Consider the following 23,785-nt stretch of genomic DNA (forward strand, 5'->3'; position numbering starts at 1 on the left):
CTGAACATGACATAGACGCCTGGCCTGGCCAGGACTCCTTCTCTGACCCTGAGTGCAGAGACTTCTGTTTCCTTGCGGGAACAAGGCAACGACCTGAGCTTGAGGGTGGCCTGTAGATCTCAATGGCAAGCCAGAGGAGTACCAGTGGCTCACGCTTCCTTTCGCACCCGCACGCTGACCGCGGCAGGGGATAGCAGTTCTGGCTAGACTCAGGTGCCCAGAGACGTCAAGTTGTCCTTAGCCTTCCCACGTAGATGGACATCCCAGGCTCCTTTCCACATGGCTCTTTCTGCACGAGAAGCCCGCCACCCTCCACTTGAACAATGTTGCTGCACACGCCCACAGTAGCAAATGCAACATGGACCTCTCCCTAATTTTCCTTTGGGAGCCACGTGCTGGACCTCAGTTAGGATGAGAAGACGGTAGGTATTGCTCATTCATTCTGTTTAGATTTCCAAGGAATGCATTTATGGGAGTCCTCACTGATCCACGCTCCTGCTCAAAGGCTGGACGTGCAAAGTCGCGGACTGTCAGCAAGCTCAATCCTCTCAGCAGTAGGGAGCGGCCAGACTCGAGCCACGGGGCAGGAAGTGCACCCACGTCTCAGGGCATCGGAGCTCGGGTGCCCCAGGAAGAGCCCAGAATGTGACGGTGTAGTCTCGTGGCACAAGTCCCCGTGGCCAAACTTCTAGGTTTCTTCAAAGAAGTTCCGTTTACCCCCACAAGGTTTCTACCAGGAACCTTGTCGAGCCAGAGGCGATGCCCTTGGATCACACAGAAAGCTATTGGCATTGGAGATATTCCAATGCCCAAACTGGCAGGGCAAACCCTTGCAGCAACTGGGTTACTTGCCCTGGCGCCTTGTATTTTCGCCCCCAGGCCCGTCAGTGACATGACCGCGGAGAAACCTGAGACCCATTCATTTGTTCAGAGTTCCAAGCAGTGCATTTATGGGAGTCATCATCAATCCACCTGCTCAAAGGCTGCACGTTCAAAGTCGCAGGCTCCACTGCGGGGCAGCCACCGATCTCAATCATGTCAGCAGTCAGGAGTGGCCAGAGGCGACCCACGGGGCTGCAAATGGAGCTAAGGATCATGGCATCAGATCTGGGGTTCCCCTGCAAGAGCCAAGAAGGTGAGGGTGTAGTCTCAGTGCACAAGTCCCCGTGGCCAAACATCTAGGTTTCTGCAAAGAAGTTCCACTCACCACCACAAGGTTCCTACGAGGAGCCTCAAGGACTTCACGCCAAAACCACGCTGAGACTCTTTTGCCTTGACTTGCCTCACCTTGCCGCACTCTCCTCACTTCGCCAGGTATCATGGACTATACAGAGGGCCCAATGCTGCTGCAGGTGTTTGTTCCCTGGCACTCCACCACATGCCTCAGGGTGACAGAACACAGGGATGTTTGAGAAAAGTGAACGGGCGCACAGAGGCAAAGGGTGATACCACCCACCGACGTGCGCTATATCTCCCCTCAACATTTCATTTGCAGTCCATCATGTCTGTGTGTCCACAGCCAAACGTGAATGCATCGTGGCACAGATGCCTTCAGAGCGCACGGGCATCAGCACAAAGAGCACAGTCGTCCATCAACGCCCCGGTATGGGCCTTGAACTTTCCTGCCTGAGCCACCTCCCCGCCGACACAGCATAAGGATGTCATCCTGAACTGCTGAGACACCCTCAGGGGAACTGGGATTACTCAGCGTAAGAGCCACTGCCCTCTGGGGAACGAAACCACTCCTGGCGCATACGCTTCCACACAATGGATTCACCCTCAAGGGGAAATGTGGTCCCTGAGATCTTCCACAAGGGAACGGCCCTTGGCCAAATGGGACGACCTCCAACAAAAGCAGCTTGTAGGGACCGGTGACAAAACGCACCAGAGGAACTCCTGGACTGAACAATGGAGATTCACCTGCAGCCAGACTTCCTGGCCTGCTGCCAAGACTGGCAACCTACCCTTGGCCCACACACAAAGCTAATGGCATCGGAACCATTCCGACGCCCAACGTGGCGGGGCAAACCCTTGCAGCAATTGTGTAACTTGCAGTGGTGTCTGGTACTTTCACCCTCTGGGCCCATCAGTGACGTGACATTGGGGAAACCCTGAGGCCCAGGTCCTCTACAAGCAACTTGTTACCCACAGCCATGCAACGACAGAACCCAGACAACAGCCTAGACACTTGAACCGGTATGACTTGTCTAGCCTGTGGCCAGGCTCGCCGGTTACCACAGTCTCGACGCACCAGCGGGTGGCAGGAAAAATGACACCCACACCACACATCCTCTCCTGCCCTTAAACCTGCAGCCTTTCCTTGGCAGCCAACTCCCTTGTTTCTGCACGGTGGCACCCAATGACCTCCGGGTAGAGCTCCAATCCTCAGGGAACGCTATGTGGGCCGGGTATAGAAACGATGCCTGGCTGTCCTCAGGAACACCTTCACATCTTCAACACAGGGGGAACGTGGTCAGACAGGGACAAAACACCCCAAGGCCTCCAAATCGGCCCCCATGAGAAGACACCATACTGTGCCATGAAGGCAACCATTCGCTGGCACAAGAACCCGCCATGAAGCAAATCGACCAGGGAGAGGAAAGAGGCGGGACAGTCCACAAATGTGCTCCCGTATTCCCTCCCTACACGTGCCTCCAGATGCTCCTGAGGGAATCCCAAATGTGTTCCGGGAACCCCATGGCCACCGTCGATCTATCCACCCACCAGTAAACCTGTGGGCTTAGCCAGCCATCTCACGTGTCTCTTTCACTCGCCTTGCCTTACTCTCTCTCCACCGGGATCCCAACGTGTCACGGCAAGATGCCAGAGCCACCCCTCACCAAAGAAGCTTGCCGTGACCAAGTTTGACTAAGGCATTTTCCAGCCCCTTCACACAGCACACACAAGCAGGACACAACCCGAGGAGGAGCCATCAGATTGGCCAAACTCCCAGGAACAGTGGCCCATTTGATTTCTCCCCTCAGCAGGAGAAACCTAAACTGCATCTGGTCTCCCAAGCAGAACATGACAAAGAAGCCTGCCCTAGGCCTGGAATCCTGTTCTGACCCTGAGCCTACAGACTTCTGTTTCTTTGAGGCCACAAGGCAATGACCAGCAGGTGGGGGCAGCCTGTAGAACTCAAGTGCAGGTGGCAGGACGAGCAATGGCTCACGCTTCCTCTCCTACCTGCATGCTGAACCGTGGCAGGGGACAGCAGTCCTGGCTAGACCAAGGAACCCAGAGACGGCACGCTGTCCCAAGCCTTCCCACCTGGATTGGCATCCCAGGCTCCTTTCCCAATGGCTCTTCTCCCCAGGAGATGACCACAACCCTCAACTTGAACAACGTGGCTGTAGACACCCACGGCCGCAAATGCAACGTGAACCTCTCCCTACTTTCCTTTGGGGAGCCACGTGCTGGACCTCAGTTCCAACGAGGAGACGGTAGGGATTTCTCACTCATTTTGTTCAGATTTCCAAGGAATGCATTTGTGGGAGTCATCATCGATCCAAGCACATGCTCAAACGGTGGACATGCAAAGTTGCAGATTCCACCATGGGACGGCCAGCGAGCTGAATCATATCAGCGTTACGGAAGTGGCCAGCAGAGCCGAGCCACGGGTCAGGAAATGCAGCCAGTTCTCAGGGCATCAAAGCTCGTGTTCCCCGAGAAAAGACCAGAAGGTGAGGGTGTAGCCCCGGTGCACACGTTCCCATCGCCAAACCTTTAGGTTTAGCAAAGAAGTGTCGCTTACCGAAACAAGGGTTAAAGCAGGATCCTCATGGAATGCACGCCAACACCCCTCTGAGACTCCTTCGGCTGGCCTCGCCTTGCCACACCGTCCTCACTTCAACGGGTATCAGGGATTATACGGATGGCCTCAGGCTGCTGCTGGCATTCCTTCCCTGGCATTCCACCTGGCTCGGGGTGAGAGAACACACGCATGCTTGAGGAGGGTGCACAGGCGCACCGAGGGAAAGGGCGATACCACCCAGCATTGTGTGTTCTATCTCTCCTCAACATTTCATTTACTGTCCATCTTGCCTGTGTGTCCGCAGGCAAACGTGAAAGCATCGTGGCACTGGCGCCTTCAGAGCGTGCGGCCATCAGGACAAAGAGTGCCACCGACCAACAACCCCCTGGTCTCGGGCCCTGAAATTCCTCTCCTGAGCAATCTGCCCTCCATCACAGCAAAAGGATGTCTTCCTGATCCCCTGAGACACCCTCAGGACAACTGTGCCCCCTCAGCCTAAGAGCAAGTGCCCTCTATGGGAACAAACACGCGTTTGGCCCTTATGATTAAACACAGTGGACACGCCCTCAAGGGGAGAGATCTTCCATAAGGGAAGGGCCCTTGGCTGAATAAGACGACCTCCATCAAAAGCGGCTCGAAGGGACCCGTGACAAAGGGCACCTGAAGAACCCCTGGACTGATCAAGGGAGACTCACCAGCAGGCATACTTCCTGGTCTCCTGCCAAGCCAGAGGAACTTCCCTAGGACCGCAACCAAAGCTAATGGCAAGGGAGCCATTCCAATGCCCAAAATGGCGGGCCAAACACTTGCAGCAACTGGGTAACTTATCGTAGCACCTTGCACATTCGCATTCTTCCCTTCAAGGAAAAGACCTTGGAGAAACCATGAGACCCAGGTCCTCCAGAACCAACGTGTCACCCACAGCCGTGCAATGAGAGAACGCACCCAACATCCTGGACCCTTGAACCGGCATGGCTTCTCTGGCTTGAAGCCATGCATGCTGGAGATCACAGGCTCGCAGCACCAGAAGGTGACAGGACAAAATGACCCCTGCAGCACACATTCACTCCAGCCCTTAAACCTGTAGCGTTTCCTTGGCGGCCGACTCCCTTCTTTCTGCATGGTTGGGCCCAAAGACCTCCGGGAAGAGCTCCAAACCTCAGGGAATGCTATGCCGACCTGGTATAGCAATGACGCTGGGCTGTCCTAAGGAACACCTTAACATCCTCAACATAGGGGCAATGAGGCCACACAGGGACAAAACATTCCAACGGCTCCAAATCGGTCCCAGTGAGAAGACACCATACTGTGCCGTGAAGGCACCATTCGCTGGAACAAGGACCCGCCGTGAAGCACATTGAGAAAGGAGAGGAAAAGGTTGGGATGGTCCACGAATGTGCACCTGTATTCCTTCCCTACACGGGGCTCCAAATGCTCCTGAAGATATCCCAAAAGAGCTCCGGGAACCCTATGTCCACCGACATATCCACCCATACCGATCTATCCACCCAACAGTAAGCCTGTGGGCTTAGCCAACACTCTCCCGTGTATTTCCCGCTCGCCTTGCCTTGCTCTCTCCACCAGGATCCAAACGAATCCACTCTTCACCTAAGTAGCTTGATATCCCCTGGATTTGCCTAAGGCACTTTCCAAACTCTCCACACACAACACACAAGCAGGACACAACCCAAGGAGGCGCCATCAGCGTCGCCCAAATCCCGGGGAAAGTGGCCCATTTGATTTCCCCTGACCATCAGGGCAAACCTAAAAAATATCCCACCTTCCAAGCTGAACATGACATAGACGCCTGGCCTGGCCAGGACTCCTTCTCTGACCCTGAGTGCAGAGACTTCTGTTTCCTTGCGGGAACAAGGCAACGACCTGAGCTTGAGGGTGGCCTGTAGATCTCAATGGCAAGCCAGAGGAGTACCAGTGGCTCACGCTTCCTTTCGCACCCGCACGCTGACCGCGGCAGGGGATAGCAGTTCTGGCTAGACTCAGGTGCCCAGAGACGTCAAGTTGTCCTTAGCCTTCCCACGTAGATGGACATCCCAGGCTCCTTTCCACATGGCTCTTTCTGCACGAGAAGCCCGCCACCCTCCACTTGAACAATGTTGCTGCGCACGCCCACAGTAGCAAATGCAACATGGACCTCTCCCTAATTTTCCTTTGGGAGCCACATGCTGGACCTCAGTTAGGATGAGAAGACGGTAGGTATTGCTCATTCATTCTGTTTAGATTTCCAAGGAATGCATTTATGGGAGTCCTCACAGATCCACGCTCCTGCTCAAAGGCTGGACGTGCAAAGTCGCGGACTGTCAGCAAGCTCAATCCTCTCAGCAGTAGGGAGCGGCCAGACTCGAGCCACGGGGCAGGAAGTGCACCCAGGTCTCAGGGCATCGGAGCTCGGGTGCCCCAGGAAGAGCCCAGAATGTGACGGTGTAGTCTCGCGGCACAAGTCCCCGTGGCCAAACTTCTAGGTTTCTTCAAAGAAGTTCTGTTTACCCCCACAAGGTTTCTACCAGGAACCTTGTCGAGCCAGAGGCGATGCCCTTGGATCACACAGAAAGCTATTGGCATTGGAGATATTCCAATGCCCAAACTGGCAGGGCAAACCCTTGCAGCAACTGGGTTACTTGCCCTGGCGCCTTGTATTTTCGCCCCCAGGCCCGTCAGTGACATGACCGCGGAGAAACCTGAGACCCATTCATTTGTTCAGAGTTCCAAGCAGTGCATTTATGGGAGTCATCATCAATCCACCTGCTCAAAGGCTGCACGTTCAAAGTCGCAGGCTCCACTGCGGGGCAGCCACCGATCTCAATCATGTCAGCAGTCAGGAGTGGCCAGAGGCGACCCACGGGGCTGCAAATGGAGCTAAGGATCATGGCATCAGATCTGGGGTTCCCCTGCAAGAGCCAAGAAGGTGAGGGTGTAGTCTCAGTGCACAAGTCCCCGTGGCCAAACATCTAGGTTTCTGCAAAGAAGTTCCACTCACCACCACAAGGTTCCTACGAGGAGCCTCAAGGACTTCACGCCAAAACCACGCTGAGACTCTTTTGCCTTGACTTGCCTCACCTTGCCGCACTCTCCTCACTTCGCCAGGTATCATGGACTATACAGAGGGCCCAATGCTGCTGCAGGTGTTTGTTCCCTGGCACTCCACCACATGCCTCAGGGTGACAGAACACAGGGATGTTTGAGAAAAGTGAACGGGCGCACAGAGGCAAAGGGTGATACCGCCCACCGATGTGCGCTATATCTCCCCTCAACATTTCATTTGCAGTCCATCATGTCTGTGTGTCCACAGCCAAACGTGAATGCATCGTGGCACAGATGCCTTCAGAGTGCACGGGCATCAGCACAAAGAGCATGGCCGTCCATCAACCCCCTGGTATGGGCCTTGAACTTTTCTGCCTGAGCCACCTCCCCGCCGACACAGCATAAGGATGTCATCCTGAACTGCTGAGACACCCTCAGGGGAACTGGGATTACTCAGCGTAAAAGCCACTGCCCTCTGGGGAACCAAACCACTCCTGGTGCATACGCTTCCACACAATGGATTCACCCTCAAGGGGAAATGTGGTCCCTGAGATCTTCCACAAGGGAACAGCCCTTGGCCAAATGGGACGACCTCCAACAAAAGCAGCTTGTAGGGACCGGTGACAAAACGCACCAGAGGAACTCCTGGACTGAACAATGGAGATTCACCTGCAGCCAGACTTCCTGGCCTGCTGCCAAGACTGGCAACCTACCCTTGGCCCACACACAAAGCTAATGGCATCGGAACCATTCCGACGCCCAACGTGGCGGGGCAAACCCTTGCAGCAATTGTGTAACTAGCAGTGGTGTCTGGTACTTTCACCCTCTGGGCCCATCAGTGACGTGACATTGGGGAAACCCTGAGGCCCAGGTCCTCTACAAGCAACTTGTTACCCACAGCCATGCAACGACAGAACCCAGACAACAGCCTAGACACTTGAACCGGTATGACTTGTCTAGCCTGTGGCCAGGCTCGCCGGTTACCACAGTCTCGACGCACCAGCGGGTGGCAGGAAAAATGACACCCACACCACACATCCTCTCCTGCCCTTAAACCTGCAGCCTTTCCTTGGCAGCCAACTCCCTTGTTTCTGCACGGTGGCACCCAATGACCTCCGGGTAGAGCTCCAATCCTCAGGGAACGCTATGTGGGCCGGGTATAGAAACGATGCCTGGCTGTCCTCAGGAACACCTTCACATCTTCAACACAGGGGGAACGTGGTCAGACAGGGACAAAACACCCCAAGGCCTCCAAATCGGCCCCCATGAGAAGACACCATACTGTGCCATGAAGGCAACCATTCGCTGGCACAAGAACCCGCCATGAAGCAAATCGACCAGGGAGAGGAAAGAGGCGGGACAGTCCACAAATGTGCTCCCGTATTCCCTCCCTACACGTGCCTCCAGATGCTCCTGAGGGAATCCCAAATGTGTTCCGGGAACCCCATGGCCACCGTCGATCTATCCACCCACCAGTAAACCTGTGGGCTTAGCCAGCCATCTCACGTGGCTCTTTCACTCGCCTTGCCTTACTCTCTCTCCACCGGGATCCCAACGTGTCACGGCAAGATGCCAGAGCCACCCCTCACCAAAGAAGCTTGCCGTGACCAAGTTTGACTAAGGCATTTTCCAGCCCCTTCACACAGCACACACAAGCAGGACACAACCCGAGGAGGAGCCATCAGATTGGCCAAACTCCCAGGAACAGTGGCCCATTTGATTTCTCCCCTCAGCAGGAGAAACCTAAACTGCATCTGGTCTCCCAAGCAGAACATGACAAAGAAGCCTGCCCTAGGCCTGGAATCCTGTTCTGACCCTGAGCCTACAGACTTCTGTTTCTTTGAGGCCACAAGGCAATGACCAGCAGGTGGGGGCAGCCTGTAGAACTCAAGTGCAGGTGGCAGGACGAGCAATGGCTCACGCTTCCTCTCCTACCTGCATGCTGAACCGTGGCAGGGGACAGCAGTCCTGGCTAGACCAAGGAACCCAGAGACGGCACGCTGTCCCAAGCCTTCCCACCTGGATTGGCATCCCAGGCTCCTTTCCCAATGGCTCTTCTCCCCAGGAGATGACCACAACCCTCAACTTGAACAACGTGGCTGTAGACACCCACGGCCGCAAATGCAACGTGAACCTCTCCCTACTTTCCTTTGGGGAGCCACGTGCTGGACCTCAGTTCCAACGAGGAGACGGTAGGGATTTCTCACTCATTTTGTTCAGATTTCCAAGGAATGCATTTGTGGGAGTCATCATCGATCCAAGCACATGCTCAAACGGTGGACATGCAAAGTTGCAGATTCCACCATGGGACGGCCAGCGAGCTGAATCATATCAGCGTTACGGAAGTGGCCAGCAGAGCCGAGCCACGGGTCAGGAAATGCAGCCAGTTCTCAGGGCATCAAAGCTCGTGTTCCCCGAGAAAAGACCAGAAGGTGAGGGTGTAGCCCCGGTGCACACGTTCCCATCGCCAAACCTTTAGGTTTGGCAAAGAAGTGTCGCTTACCGCAACAAGGGTTAAAGCAGGATCCTCATGGAATGCACGCCAACACCCCTCTGAGACTCCTTCGGCTGGCCTCGCCTTGCCACACCGTCCTCACTTCAACGGGTATCAGGGATTATACGGATGGCCCCAGGCTGCTGCTGGCATTCCTTCCCTGGCATTCCACCTGGCTCGGGGTGAGAGAACACACGCATGCTTGAGGAGGGTGCACAGGCGCACCGAGGGAAAGGGCGATACCACCCAGCATTGTGTGTTCTATCTCTCCTCAACATTTCATTTACTGTCCATCTTGCCTGTGTGTCCGCAGGCAAACGTGAAAGCATCGTGGCACTGGCGCCTTCAGAGCGTGCGGCCATCAGGACAAAGAGTGCCACCGACCAACAACCCCCTGGTCTCGGGCCCTGAAATTCCTCTCCTGAGCAATCTGCCCTCCATCACAGCAAAAGGATGTCTTCCTGATCCCCTGAGACACCCTCAGGACAACTGTGCCCCCTCAGCCTAAGAGCAAGTGCCCTCTATGGGAACAAACACGCGTTTGGCCCTTATGATTAAACACAGTGGACACGCCCTCAAGGGGAGAGATCTTCCATAAGGGAAGGGCCCTTGGCTGAATAAGACGACCTCCATCAAAAGCGGCTCGAAGGGACCCGTGACAAAGGGCACCTGAAGAACCCCTGGACTGATCAAGGGAGACTCACCAGCAGGCATACTTCCTGGTCTCCTGCCAAGCCAGAGGAACTTCCCTAGGACCGCAACCAAAGCTAATGGCAAGGGAGCCATTCCAATGCCCAAAATGGCGGGCCAAACACTTGCAGCAACTGGGTAACTTATCGTAGCACCTTGCACATTCGCATTCTTCCCTTCAAGGACAAGACCTTGGAGAAACCATGAGACCCAGGTCCTCCAGAACCAACGTGTCACCCACAGCCGTGCAATGAGAGAACGCACCCAACATCCTGGACCCTTGAACCGGCATGGCTTCTCTGGCTTGAAGCCATGCATGCTGGAGATCACAGGCTCGCAGCACCAGAAGGTGGCAGGACAAAATGACCCCTGCAGCACACATTCACTCCAGCCCTTAAACCTGTAGCGTTGCCTTGGCGGCCGACTCCCTTCTTACTGCATGGTTGGGCCCAAAGACCTCCGGGAAGAGCTCCAAACCTCAGGGAATGCTATGCCGACCTGGTATAGCAATGACGCTGGGCTGTCCTAAGGAACACCTTAACATCCTCAACATAGGGGCAATGAGGCCACACAGGGACAAAACATCCCAACGGCTCCAAATCGGTCCCAGTGAGAAGACACCATACTGTGCCGTGAAGGCACCATTCGCTGGAACAAGGACCCGCCGTGAAGCACATTGAGAAAGGAGAGGAAAAGGTTGGGATGGTCCACGAATGTGCACCTGTATTCCTTCCCTACACGGGGCTCCAAATGCTCCTGAAGATATCCCAAAAGAGTTCCGGGAACCCTATGTCCACCGACATATCCACCCATACCGATCTATCCACCCAACAGTAAGCCTGTGGGCTTAGTCAACACTCTCCCGTGTATTTCCCGCTTGCCTTGCCTTGCTCTCTCCACCAGGATCCAAACGAATCCACCCCTCACCTAAGTAGCTTGATATCCCCTGGATTTGCCTAAGGCACTTTCCAAACTCTCCACACACAACACACAAGCAGGACACAACCCAAGGAGGCGCCATCAGCGTCGCCCAAATCCCGGGGACAGTGGCCCATTTGATTTCCCCCGACCATCAGGGCAAACCTAAACTATATCCCACCTCCCAAGCTGAACATGACATAGACGCCTGGCCTGGCCAGGACTCCTTCTCTGACCCTGAGTGCAGAGACTTCTGTTTCCTTGCGGGAACAAGGCAACGACCTGAGCTTGAGGGTGGCCTGTAGATCTCAATGGCAAGCCAGAGGAGTACCAGTGGCTCACGCTTCCTTTCGCACCCGCACGCTGACCGCGGCAGGGGATAGCAGTTCTGGCTAGACTCAGGTGCCCAGAGACGTCAAGTTGTCCTTAGCCTTCCCACGTAGATGGACATCCCAGGCTCCTTTCCACATGGCTCTTTCTGCACGAGAAGCCCGCCACCCTCCACTTGAACAATGTTGCTGCGCACGCCCACAGTAGCAAATGCAACATGGACCTCTCCCTAATTTTCCTTTGGGAGCCACGTGCTGGACCTCAGTTAGGATGAGAAGACGGTAGGTATTGCTCATTCATTCTGTTTAGATTTCCAAGGAATGCATTTATGGGAGTCCTCACTGATCCACGCTCCTGCTCAAAGGCTGGACGTGCAAAGTCGCGGACTGTCAGCAAGCTCAATCCTCTCAGCAGTAGGGAGCGGCCAGACTCGAGCCACGGGGCAGGAAGTGCACCCACGTCTCAGGGCATCGGAGCTCGGGTGCCCCAGGAAGAGCCCAGAATGTGACGGTGTAGTCTCGTGGCACAAGTCCCCGTGGCCAAACTTCTAGGTTTCTTCAAAGAAGTTCCGTTTACCCCCACAAGGTTTCTACCAGGAACCTTGTCGAGCCAGAGGCGATGCCCTTGGATCACACAGAAAGCTATTGGCATCGGAGATATTCCAATGCCCAAACTGGCAGGGCAAACCCTTGCAGCAACTGGGTTACTTGCCCTGGCGCCTTGTATTTTCGCCCCCAGGCCCGTCAGTGACATGACCGCGGAGAAACCTGAGACCCATTCATTTGTTCAGAGTTCCAAGCAGTGCATTTATGGGAGTCATCATCAATCCACCTGCTCAAAGGCTGCACGTTCAAAGTCGCAGGCTCCACTGCGGGGCAGCCACCGATCTCAATCATGTCAGCAGTCAGGAGTGGCCAGAGGCGACCCACGGGGCTGCAAATGGAGCTAAGGATCATGGCATCAGATCTGGGGTTCCCCTGCAAGAGCCAAGAAGGTGAGGGTGTAGTCTCAGTGCACAAGTCCCCGTGGCCAAACATCTAGGTTTCTGCAAAGAAGTTCCACTCACCACCACAAGGTTCCTACGAGGAGCCTCAAGGACTTCACGCCAAAACCACGCTGAGACTCTTTTGCCTTGACTTGCCTCACCGTGCCGCACTCTCCTCACTTCGCCAGGTATCATGGACTATACAGAGGGCCCAATGCTGCTGCAGGTGTTTGTTCCCTGGCACTCCACCACATGCCTCAGGGTGACAGAACACAGGGATGTTTGAGAAAAGTGAACGGGCGCACAGAGGCAAAGGGTGATACCGCCCACCGACGTGCGCTATATCTCCCCTCAACATTTCATTTGCAGTCCATCATGTCTGTGTGTCCACAGCCAAACGTGAATGCATCGTGGCACAGATGCCTTCAGAGCGCACGGGCATCAGCACAAAGAGCACAGTCGTCCATCAACGCCCCGGTATGGGCCTTGAACTTTCCTGCCTGAGCCACCTCCCTGCTGACACAGCATAAGGATGTCATCCTGAACTGCTGAGACACCCTCAGGGGAACTGGGATTACTCAGCGTAAGAGCCACTGCCCTCTGGGGAACCAAACCACTCCTGGCGCATACGCTTCCACACAATGGATTCACCCGCAAGGGGAAATGTGGTCCCTGAGATCTTCCACAAGGGAACGGCCCTTGGCCAAATGGGACGACCTCCAACAAAAGCAGCTTGTAGGGACCGGTGACAAAACGCACCAGAGGAACTCCTGGACTGAACAATGGAGATTCACCTGCAGCCAGACTTCCTGGCCTGCTGCCAAGACTGGCAACCTACCCTTGGCCCACACACAAAGCTAATGGCATCGGAACCATTCCGACGCCCAACGTGGCGGGGCAAACCCTTGCAGCAATTGTGTAACTTGCAGTGGTGTCTGGTACTTTCACCCTCTGGGCCCATCAGTGACGTGACATTGGGGAAACCCTGAGGCCCAGGTCCTCTACAAGCAACTTGTTACCCACAGCCATGCAACGACAGAACCCAGACAACAGCCTAGACACTTGAACCGGTATGACTTGTCTAGCCTGTGGCCAGGCTCGCCGGTTACCACAGTCTCGATGCACCAGCGGGTGGCAGGAAAAATGACACCCACACCACACATCCTCTCCTGCCCTTAAACCTGCAGCCTTTCCTTGGCAGCCAACTCCCTTGTTTCTGCACGGTGGCACCCAATGACCTCCGGGTAGAGCTCCAATCCTCAGGGAACGCTATGTGGGCCAGGTATAGAAACGATGCCTGGCTGTCCTCAGGAACACCTTCACATCTTCAACACAGGGGGAACGTGGTCAGACAGGGACAAAACACCCCAAGGCCTCCAAATCGGCCCCCATGAGAAGACACCATACTGTGCCATGAAGGCAACCATTCGCTGGCACAAGAACCCGCCATGAAGCAAATCGACCAGGGAGAGGAAAGAGGCGGGACAGTCCACAAATGTGCTCCCGTATTCCCTCCCTACACGTGCCTCCAGATGCTCCTGAGGGAATCCCAAATGTGTTCCGGGAACCCCATGGCCACCGTCGATCTATCCACCCACCAGTAAACCTGTGGGCTTAGCCAGCCATCTCACGTGGCTCTTTCACTCGCCTTGCCTTACTCTCTCTCCACCGGGATCCCAACGTGTCATGGCAAGATGCCAGAGCCACCCCTCACCAAAGAAGCTTGCCGTGACCAAGTTTGACTAAGGCATTTTCCAGCCCCTTCACACAGCACACACAAGCAGGACACAACCCGAGGAGGAGCCATCAGATTGGCCAAACTCCCAGGAACAGTGGCCCATTTGATTTCTCCCCTCAGCAGGAGAAACCTAAACTGCATCTGGTCTCCCAAGCAGAACATGACAAAGAAGCCTGCCCTAGGCCTGGAATCCTGTTCTGACCCTGAGCCTACAGACTTCTGTTTCTTTGAGGCCACAAGGCAATGACCAGCAGGTGGGGGCAGCCTGTAGAACTCAAGTGCAGGTGGCAGGACGAGCAATGGCTCACGCTTCCTCTCCTACCTGCATGCTGAACCGTGGCAGGGGACAGCAGTCCTGGCTAGACCAAGGAACCCAGAGACGGCACGCTGTCCCAAGCCTTCCCACCTGGATTGGCATCCCAGGCTCCTTTCCCAATGGCTCTTCTCCCCAGGAGATGACCACAACCCTCAACTTGAACAACGTGGCTGTAGACACCCACGGCCGCAAATGCAACGTGAACCTCTCCCTACTTTCCTTTGGGGAGCCACGTGCTGGACCTCAGTTCCAACGAGGAGACGGTAGGGATTTCTCACTCATTTTGTTCAGATTTCCAAGGAATGCATTTGTGGGAGTCATCATCGATCCAAGCACATGCTCAAACGGTGGACATGCAAAGTTGCAGATTCCACCATGGGACGGCCAGCGAGCTGAATCATATCAGCGTTACGGAAGTGGCCAGCAGAGCCGAGCCACGGGTCAGGAAATGCAGCCAGTTCTCAGGGCATCAAAGCTCGTGTTCCCCGAGAAAAGACCAGAAGGTGAGGGTGTAGCCCCGGTGCACACGTTCCCATCGCCAAACCTTTAGGTTTAGCAAAGAAGTGTCGCTTACCGCAACAAGGGTTAAAGCAGGATCCTCATGGAATGCACGCCAACACCCCTCTGAGACTCCTTCGGCTGGCCTCGCCTTGCCACACCGTCCTCACTTCAACGGGTATCAGGGATTATACGGATGGCCCCAGGCTGCTGCTGGCATTCCTTCCCTGGCATTCCACCTGGCTCGGGGTGAGAGAACACACGCATGCTTGAGGAGGGTGCACAGGCGCACCGAGGGAAAGGGCGATACCACCCAGCATTGTGTGTTCTATCTCTCCTCAACATTTCATTTACTGTCCATCTTGCCTGTGTGTCCGCAGGCAAACGTGAAAGCATCGTGGCACTGGCGCCTTCAGAGCGTGCGGCCATCAGGACAAAGAGTGCCACCGACCAACAACCCCCTGGTCTCGGGCCCTGAAATTCCTCTCCTGAGCAATCTGCCCTCCATCACAGCAAAAGGATGTCTTCCTGATCCCCTGAGACACCCTCAGGACAACTGTGCCCCCTCAGCCTAAGAGCAAGTGCCCTCTATGGGAACAAACACGCGTTTGGCCCTTATGATTAAACACAGTGGACACGCCCTCAAGGGGAGAGATCTTCCATAAGGGAAGGGCCCTTGGCTGAATAAGACGACCTCCATCAAAAGCGGCTCGAAGGGACCCGTGACAAAGGGCACCTGAAGAACCCCTGGACTGATCAAGGGAGACTCACCAGCAGGCATACTTCCTGGTCTCCTGCCAAGCCAGAGGAACTTCCCTAGGACCGCAACCAAAGCTAATGGCAAGGGAGCCATTCCAATGCCCAAAATGGCGGGCCAAACACTTGCAGCAACTGGGTAACTTATCGTAGCACCTTGCACATTCGCATTCTTCCCTTCAAGGACAAGACCTTGGAGAAACCATGAGACCCAGGTCCTCCAGAACCAACGTGTCACCCACAGCCGTGCAATGAGAGAACGCACCCAACATCCTGGACCCTTGAACCGGCATGGCTTCTCTGGCTTGAAGCCATGCATGCTGGAGATCACAGGCTCGCAGCACCAGAAGGTGGCAGGACAAAATGACCCCTGCAGCACACATTCACTCCAGCCCTTAAACCTGTAGCGTTGCCTTGGCGGCCGACTCCCTTCTTACTGCATGGTTGGGCCCAAAGACCTCCGGGAAGAGCTCCAAACCTCAGGGAATGCTATGCCGACCTGGTATAGCAATGACGCTGGGCTGTCCTAAGGAACACCTTAACATCCTCAACATAGGGGCAATGAGGCCACACAGGGACAAAACATCCCAACGGCTCCAAATCGGTCCCAGTGAGAAGACACCATACTGTGCCGTGAAGGCACCATTCGCTGGAACAAGGACCCGCCGTGAAGCACATTGAGAAAGGAGAGGAAAAGGTTGGGATGGTCCACGAATGTGCACCTGTATTCCTTCCCTACACGGGGCTCCAAATGCTCCTGAAGATATCCCAAAAGAGTTCCGGGAACCCTATGTCCACCGACATATCCACCCATACCGATCTATCCACCCAACAGTAAGCCTGTGGGCTTAGTCAACACTCTCCCGTGTATTTCCCGCTTGCCTTGCCTTGCTCTCTCCACCAGGATCCAAACGAATCCACCCCTCACCTAAGTAGCTTGATATCCCCTGGATTTGCCTAAGGCACTTTCCAAACTCTCCACACACAACACACAAGCAGGACACAACCCAAGGAGGCGCCATCAGCGTCGCCCAAATCCCGGGGACAGTGGCCCATTTGATTTCCCCCGACCATCAGGGCAAACCTAAACTATATCCCACCTCCCAAGCTGAACATGACATAGACGCCTGGCCTGGCCAGGACTCCTTCTCTGACCCTGAGTGCAGAGACTTCTGTTTCCTTGCGGGAACAAGGCAACGACCTGAGCTTGAGGGTGGCCTGTAGATCTCAATGGCAAGCCAGAGGAGTACCAGTGGCTCACGCTTCCTTTCGCACCCGCACGCTGACCGCGGCAGGGGATAGCAGTTCTGGCTAGACTCAGGTGCCCAGAGACGTCAAGTTGTCCTTAGCCTTCCCACGTAGATGGACATCCCAGGCTCCTTTCCACATGGCTCTTTCTGCACGAGAAGCCCGCCACCCTCCACTTGAACAATGTTGCTGCGCACGCCCACAGTAGCAAATGCAACATGGACCTCTCCCTAATTTTCCTTTGGGAGCCACGTGCTGGACCTCAGTTAGGATGAGAAGACGGTAGGTATTGCTCATTCATTCTGTTTAGATTTCCAAGGAATGCATTTATGGGAGTCCTCACTGATCCACGCTCCTGCTCAAAGGCTGGACGTGCAAAGTCGCGGACTGTCAGCAAGCTCAATCCTCTCAGCAGTAGGGAGCGGCCAGACTCGAGCCACGGGGCAGGAAGTGCACCCACGTCTCAGGGCATCGGAGCTCGGGTGCCCCAGGAAGAGCCCAGAATGTGACGGTGTAGTCTCGTGGCACAAGTCCCCGTGGCCAAACTTCTAGGTTTCTTCAAAGAAGTTCCGTTTACCCCCACAAGGTTTCTACCAGGAACCTTGTCGAGCCAGAGGCGATGCCCTTGGATCACACAGAAAGCTATTGGCATCGGAGATATTCCAATGCCCAAACTGGCAGGGCAAACCCTTGCAGCAACTGGGTTACTTGCCCTGGCGCCTTGTATTTTCGCCCCCAGGCCCGTCAGTGACATGACCGCGGAGAAACCTGAGACCCATTCATTTGTTCAGAGTTCCAAGCAGTGCATTTATGGGAGTCATCATCAATCCACCTGCTCAAAGGCTGCACGTTCAAAGTCGCAGGCTCCACTGCGGGGCAGCCACCGATCTCAATCATGTCAGCAGTCAGGAGTGGCCAGAGGCGACCCACGGGGCTGCAAATGGAGCTAAGGATCATGGCATCAGATCTGGGGTTCCCCTGCAAGAGCCAAGAAGGTGAGGGTGTAGTCTCAGTGCACAAGTCCCCGTGGCCAAACATCTAGGTTTCTGCAAAGAAGTTCCACTCACCACCACAAGGTTCCTACGAGGAGCCTCAAGGACTTCACGCCAAAACCACGCTGAGACTCTTTTGCCTTGACTTGCCTCACCGTGCCGCACTCTCCTCACTTCGCCAGGTATCATGGACTATACAGAGGGCCCAATGCTGCTGCAGGTGTTTGTTCCCTGGCACTCCACCACATGCCTCAGGGTGACAGAACACAGGGATGTTTGAGAAAAGTGAACGGGCGCACAGAGGCAAAGGGTGATACCGCCCACCGATGTGCGCTATATCTCCCCTCAACATTTCATTTGCAGTCCATCATGTCTGTGTGTCCACAGCCAAACGTGAATGCATCGTGGCACAGATGCCTTCAGAGTGCACGGGCATCAGCACAAAGAGCATGGCCGTCCATCAACCCCCTGGTATGGGCCTTGAACTTTTCTGCCTGAGCCACCTCCCCGCCGACACAGCATAAGGATGTCATCCTGAACTGCTGAGACACCCTCAGGGGAACTGGGATTACTCAGCGTAAAAGCCACTGCCCTCTGGGGAACCAAACCACTCCTGGTGCATACGCTTCCACACAATGGATTCACCCTCAAGGGGAAATGTGGTCCCTGAGATCTTCCACAAGGGAACAGCCCTTGGCCAAATGGGACGACCTCCAACAAAAGCAGCTTGTAGGGACCGGTGACAAAACGCACCAGAGGAACTCCTGGACTGAACAATGGAGATTCACCTGCAGCCAGACTTCCTGGCCTGCTGCCAAGACTGGCAACCTACCCTTGGCCCACACACAAAGCTAATGGCATCGGAACCATTCCGACGCCCAACGTGGCGGGGCAAACCCTTGCAGCAATTGTGTAACTAGCAGTGGTGTCTGGTACTTTCACCCTCTGGGCCCATCAGTGACGTGACATTGGGGAAACCCTGAGGCCCAGGTCCTCTACAAGCAACTTGTTACCCACAGCCATGCAACGACAGAACCCAGACAACAGCCTAGACACTTGAACCGGTATGACTTGTCTAGCCTGTGGCCAGGCTCGCCGGTTACCACAGTCTCGACGCACCAGCGGGTGGCAGGAAAAATGACACCCACACCACACATCCTCTCCTGCCCTTAAACCTGCAGCCTTTCCTTGGCAGCCAACTCCCTTGTTTCTGCACGGTGGCACCCAATGACCTCCGGGTAGAGCTCCAATCCTCAGGGAACGCTATGTGGGCCGGGTATAGAAACGATGCCTGGCTGTCCTCAGGAACACCTTCACATCTTCAACACAGGGGGAACGTGGTCAGACAGGGACAAAACACCCCAAGGCCTCCAAATCGGCCCCCATGAGAAGACACCATACTGTGCCATGAAGGCAACCATTCGCTGGCACAAGAACCCGCCATGAAGCAAATCGACCAGGGAGAGGAAAGAGGCGGGACAGTCCACAAATGTGCTCCCGTATTCCCTCCCTACACGTGCCTCCAGATGCTCCTGAGGGAATCCCAAATGTGTTCCGGGAACCCCATGGCCACCGTCGATCTATCCACCCACCAGTAAACCTGTGGGCTTAGCCAGCCATCTCACGTGGCTCTTTCACTCGCCTTGCCTTACTCTCTCTCCACCGGGATCCCAACGTGTCACGGCAAGATGCCAGAGCCACCCCTCACCAAAGAAGCTTGCCGTGACCAAGTTTGACTAAGGCATTTTCCAGCCCCTTCACACAGCACACACAAGCAGGACACAACCCGAGGAGGAGCCATCAGATTGGCCAAACTCCCAGGAACAGTGGCCCATTTGATTTCTCCCCTCAGCAGGAGAAACCTAAACTGCATCTGGTCTCCCAAGCAGAACATGACAAAGAAGCCTGCCCTAGGCCTGGAATCCTGTTCTGACCCTGAGCCTACAGACTTCTGTTTCTTTGAGGCCACAAGGCAATGACCAGCAGGTGGGGGCAGCCTGTAGAACTCAAGTGCAGGTGGCAGGACGAGCAATGGCTCACGCTTCTTCTCCTACCTGCATGCTGAACCGTGGCAGGGGACAGCAGTCCTGGCTAGACCAAGGAACCCAGAGACGGCACGCTGTCCCAAGCCTTCCCACCTGGATTGGCATCCCAGGCTCCTTTCCCAATGGCTCTTCTCCCCAGGAGATGACCACAACCCTCAACTTGAACAACGTGGCTGTAGACACCCACGGCCGCAAATGCAACGTGAACCTCTCCCTACTTTCCTTTGGGGAGCCACGTGCTGGACCTCAGTTCCAACGAGGAGACGGTAGGGATTTCTCACTCATTTTGTTCAGATTTCCAAGGAATGCATTTGTGGGAGTCATCATCGATCCAAGCACATGCTCAAACGGTGGACATGCAAAGTTGCAGATTCCACCATGGGACGGCCAGCGAGCTGAATCATATCAGCGTTACGGAAGTGGCCAGCAGAGCCGAGCCACGGGTCAGGAAATGCAGCCAGTTCTCAGGGCATCAAAGCTCGTGTTCCCCGAGAAAAGACCAGAAGGTGAGGGTGTAGCCCCGGTGCACACGTTCCCATCGCCAAACCTTTAGGTTTGGCAAAGAAGTGTCGCTTACCGCAACAAGGGTTAAAGCAGGATCCTCATGGAATGCACGCCAACACCCCTCTGAGACTCCTTCGGCTGGCCTCGCCTTGCCACACCGTCCTCACTTCAACGGGTATCAGGGATTATACGGATGGCCCCAGGCTGCTGCTGGCATTCCTTCCCTGGCATTCCACCTGGCTCTGGGTGAGAGAACACACGCATGCTTGAGGAGGGTGCACAGGCGCACCGAGGGAAAGGGCGATACCACCCAGCATTGTGTGTTCTATCTCTCCTCAACATTTCATTTACTGTCCATCTTGCCTGTGTGTCCGCAGGCAAACGTGAAAGCATCGTGGCACTGGCGCCTTCAGAGCGTGCGGCCATCAGGACAAAGAGTGCCACCGACCAACAACCCCCTGGTCTCGGGCCCTGAAATTCCTCTCCTGAGCAATCTGCCCTCCATCACAGCAAAAGGATGTCTTCCTGATCCCCTGAGACACCCTCAGGACAACTGTGCCCCCTCAGCCTAAGAGCAAGTGCCCTCTATGGGAACAAACACGCGTTTGGCCCTTATGATTAAACACAGTGGACACGCCCTCAAGGGGAGAGATCTTCCATAAGGGAAGGGCCCTTGGCTGAATAAGACGACCTCCATCAAAAGCGGCTCGAAGGGACCCGTGACAAAGGGCACCTGAAGAACCCCTGGACTGATCAAGGGAGACTCACCAGCAGGCATACTTCCTGGTCTCCTGCCAAGCCAGAGGAACTTCCCTAGGACCGCAACCAAAGCTAATGGCAAGGGAGCCATTCCAATGCCCAAAATGGCGGGCCAAACACTTGCAGCAACTGGGTAACTTATTGTAGCACCTTGCACATTCGCATTCTTCCCTTCAAGGACAAGACCTTGGAGAAACCATGAGACCCAGGTCCTCCAGAACCAACGTGTCACCCACAGCCGTGCAATGAGAGAACGCACCCAACATCCTGGACCCTTGAACCGGCATGGCTTCTCTGGCTTGAAGCCATGCATGCTGGAGATCACAGGCTCGCAGCACCAGAAGGTGGCAGGACAAAATGACCCCTGCAGCACACATTCACTCCAGCCCTTAAACCTGTAGCGTTGCCTTGGCGGCCGACTCCCTTCTTACTGCATGGTTGGGCCCAAAGACCTCCGGGAAGAGCTCCAAACCTCAGGGAATGCTATGCCGACCTGGTATAGCAATGACGCTGGGCTGTCCTAAGGAACACCTTAACATCCTCAACATAGGGGCAATGAGGCCACACAGGGACAAAACATCCCAACGGCTCCAAATCGGTCCCAGTGAGAAGACACCATACTGTGCCGTGAAGGCACCATTCGCTGGAACAAGGACCCGCCGTGAAGCACATTGAGAAAGGAGAGGAAAAGGTTGGGATGGTCCACGAATGTGCACCTGTATTCCTTCCCTACACGGGGCTCCAAATGCTCCTGAAGATATCCCAAAAGAGTTCCGGGAACCCTATGTCCACCGACATATCCACCCATACCGATCTATCCACCCAACAGTAAGCCTGTGGGCTTAGTCAACACTCTCCCGTGTATTTCCCGCTTGCCTTGCCTTGCTCTCTCCACCAGGATCCAAACGAATCCACCCCTCACCTAAGTAGCTTGATATCCCCTGGATTTGCCTAAGGCACTTTCCAAACTCTCCACACACAACACACAAGCAGGACACAACCCAAGGAGGCGCCATCAGCGTCGCCCAAATCCCGGGGACAGTGGCCCATTTGATTTCCCCCGACCATCAGGGCAAACCTAAACTATATCCCACCTCCCAAGCTGAACATGACATAGACGCCTGGCCTGGCCAGGACTCCTTCTCTGACCCTGAGTGCAGAGACTTCTGTTTCCTTGCGGGAACAAGGCAACGACCTGAGCTTGAGGGTGGCCTGTAGATCTCAATGGCAAGCCAGAGGAGTACCAGTGGCTCACGCTTCCTTTCGCACCCGCACGCTGACCGCGGCAGGGGATAGCAGTTCTGGCTAGACTCAGGTGCCCAGAGACGTCAAGTTGTCCTTAGCCTTCCCACGTAGATGGACATCCCAGGCTCCTTTCCACATGGCTCTTTCTGCACGAGAAGCCCGCCACCCTCCACTTGAACAATGTTGCTGCGCACGCCCACAGTAGCAAATGCAACATGGACCTCTCCCTAATTTTCCTTTGGGAGCCACGTGCTGGACCTCAGTTAGGATGAGAAGACGGTAGGTATTGCTCATTCATTCTGTTTAGATTTCCAAGGAATGCATTTATGGGAGTCCTCACTGATCCACGCTCCTGCTCAAAGGCTGGACGTGCAAAGTCGCGGACTGTCAGCAAGCTCAATCCTCTCAGCAGTAGGGAGCGGCCAGACTCGAGCCACGGGGCAGGAAGTGCACCCACGTCTCAGGGCATCGGAGCTCGGGTGCCCCAGGAAGAGCCCAGAATGTGACGGTGTAGTCTCGTGGCACAAGTCCCCGTGGCCAAACTTCTAGGTTTCTTCAAAGAAGTTCCGTTTACCCCCACAAGGTTTCTACCAGGAACCTTGTCGAGCCAGAGGCGATGCCCTTGGATCACACAGAAAGCTATTGGCATCGGAGATATTCCAATGCCCAAACTGGCAGGGCAAACCCTTGCAGCAACTGGGTTACTTGCCCTGGCGCCTTGTATTTTCGCCCCCAGGCCCGTCAGTGACATGACCGCGGAGAAACCTGAGACCCATTCATTTGTTCAGAGTTCCAAGCAGTGCATTTATGGGAGTCATCATCAATCCACCTGCTCAAAGGCTGCACGTTCAAAGTCGCAGGCTCCACTGCGGGGCAGCCACCGATCTCAATCATGTCAGCAGTCAGGAGTGGCCAGAGGCGACCCACGGGGCTGCAAATGGAGCTAAGGATCATGGCATCAGATCTGGGGTTCCCCTGCAAGAGCCAAGAAGGTGAGGGTGTAGTCTCAGTGCACAAGTCCCCGTGGCCAAACATCTAGGTTTCTGCAAAGAAGTTCCACTCACCACCACAAGGTTCCTACGAGGAGCCTCAAGGACTTCACGCCAAAACCACGCTGAGACTCTTTTGCCTTGACTTGCCTCACCTTGCCGCACTCTCCTCACTTCGCCAGGTATCATGGACTATACAGAGGGCCCAATGCTGCTGCAGGTGTTTGTTCCCTGGCACTCCACCACATGCCTCAGGGTGACAGAACACAGGGATGTTTGAGAAAAGTGAACGGGCGCACAGAGGCAAAGGGTGATACCGCCCACCGACGTGCGCTATATCTCCCCTCAACATTTCATTTGCAGTCCATCATGTCTGTGTGTCCACAGCCAAACGTGAATGCATCGTGGCACAGATGCCTTCAGAGCGCACGGGCATCAGCACAAAGAGCACAGTCGTCCATCAACGCCCCGGTATGGGCCTTGAA

The 23,785-nt window shown here is 55.2% G+C and overlaps 14 non-coding genes across 14 annotated transcripts; all 14 read right to left on the reverse strand.

The window, feature by feature from the left end:
- Positions 1 to 397: 397 nt before the first annotated feature.
- On the reverse strand, positions 398 to 489 carry LOC132358880 (small nucleolar RNA SNORD116). The gene has a single exon (XR_009500619.1). It is a non-coding gene; the product is annotated as a small nucleolar RNA SNORD116 (small nucleolar RNA).
- A 389-nt stretch (positions 490 to 878) lies between these two features.
- LOC132358818 (small nucleolar RNA SNORD116) lies at positions 879 to 970 on the reverse strand. The gene has a single exon (XR_009500560.1). It is a non-coding gene; the product is annotated as a small nucleolar RNA SNORD116 (small nucleolar RNA).
- Positions 971 to 3,418: 2,448 nt separating this feature from the next.
- LOC132358846 (small nucleolar RNA SNORD116) lies at positions 3,419 to 3,510 on the reverse strand. Its single transcript, XR_009500586.1, has one exon. It is a non-coding gene; the product is annotated as a small nucleolar RNA SNORD116 (small nucleolar RNA).
- Positions 3,511 to 5,939: 2,429 nt separating this feature from the next.
- LOC132358794 (small nucleolar RNA SNORD116) lies at positions 5,940 to 6,031 on the reverse strand. Its single transcript, XR_009500537.1, has one exon. It is a non-coding gene; the product is annotated as a small nucleolar RNA SNORD116 (small nucleolar RNA).
- Positions 6,032 to 6,420: 389 nt separating this feature from the next.
- On the reverse strand, positions 6,421 to 6,512 carry LOC132358819 (small nucleolar RNA SNORD116). The gene has a single exon (XR_009500561.1). It is a non-coding gene; the product is annotated as a small nucleolar RNA SNORD116 (small nucleolar RNA).
- A 2,448-nt stretch (positions 6,513 to 8,960) lies between these two features.
- Positions 8,961 to 9,052, reverse strand: LOC132358847 (small nucleolar RNA SNORD116). Its single transcript, XR_009500587.1, has one exon. It is a non-coding gene; the product is annotated as a small nucleolar RNA SNORD116 (small nucleolar RNA).
- Positions 9,053 to 11,481: 2,429 nt separating this feature from the next.
- Positions 11,482 to 11,573, reverse strand: LOC132358881 (small nucleolar RNA SNORD116). Its single transcript, XR_009500620.1, has one exon. It is a non-coding gene; the product is annotated as a small nucleolar RNA SNORD116 (small nucleolar RNA).
- A 389-nt stretch (positions 11,574 to 11,962) lies between these two features.
- On the reverse strand, positions 11,963 to 12,054 carry LOC132358820 (small nucleolar RNA SNORD116). The gene has a single exon (XR_009500562.1). It is a non-coding gene; the product is annotated as a small nucleolar RNA SNORD116 (small nucleolar RNA).
- A 2,448-nt stretch (positions 12,055 to 14,502) lies between these two features.
- LOC132358848 (small nucleolar RNA SNORD116) lies at positions 14,503 to 14,594 on the reverse strand. The gene has a single exon (XR_009500588.1). It is a non-coding gene; the product is annotated as a small nucleolar RNA SNORD116 (small nucleolar RNA).
- Positions 14,595 to 17,023: 2,429 nt separating this feature from the next.
- On the reverse strand, positions 17,024 to 17,115 carry LOC132358782 (small nucleolar RNA SNORD116). The gene has a single exon (XR_009500525.1). It is a non-coding gene; the product is annotated as a small nucleolar RNA SNORD116 (small nucleolar RNA).
- Positions 17,116 to 17,504: 389 nt separating this feature from the next.
- On the reverse strand, positions 17,505 to 17,596 carry LOC132358822 (small nucleolar RNA SNORD116). The gene has a single exon (XR_009500564.1). It is a non-coding gene; the product is annotated as a small nucleolar RNA SNORD116 (small nucleolar RNA).
- A 2,448-nt stretch (positions 17,597 to 20,044) lies between these two features.
- LOC132358849 (small nucleolar RNA SNORD116) lies at positions 20,045 to 20,136 on the reverse strand. The gene has a single exon (XR_009500589.1). It is a non-coding gene; the product is annotated as a small nucleolar RNA SNORD116 (small nucleolar RNA).
- Positions 20,137 to 22,565: 2,429 nt separating this feature from the next.
- Positions 22,566 to 22,657, reverse strand: LOC132358783 (small nucleolar RNA SNORD116). Its single transcript, XR_009500526.1, has one exon. It is a non-coding gene; the product is annotated as a small nucleolar RNA SNORD116 (small nucleolar RNA).
- Positions 22,658 to 23,046: 389 nt separating this feature from the next.
- LOC132358823 (small nucleolar RNA SNORD116) lies at positions 23,047 to 23,138 on the reverse strand. Its single transcript, XR_009500565.1, has one exon. It is a non-coding gene; the product is annotated as a small nucleolar RNA SNORD116 (small nucleolar RNA).
- Positions 23,139 to 23,785: the final 647 nt, after the last annotated feature.

This window comes from Balaenoptera ricei, unplaced genomic scaffold (genome assembly GCF_028023285.1).
Source record: "Balaenoptera ricei isolate mBalRic1 unplaced genomic scaffold, mBalRic1.hap2 scaffold_417, whole genome shotgun sequence".
Classification (NCBI taxonomy): Eukaryota; Metazoa; Chordata; class Mammalia; order Artiodactyla; family Balaenopteridae; genus Balaenoptera; species Balaenoptera ricei.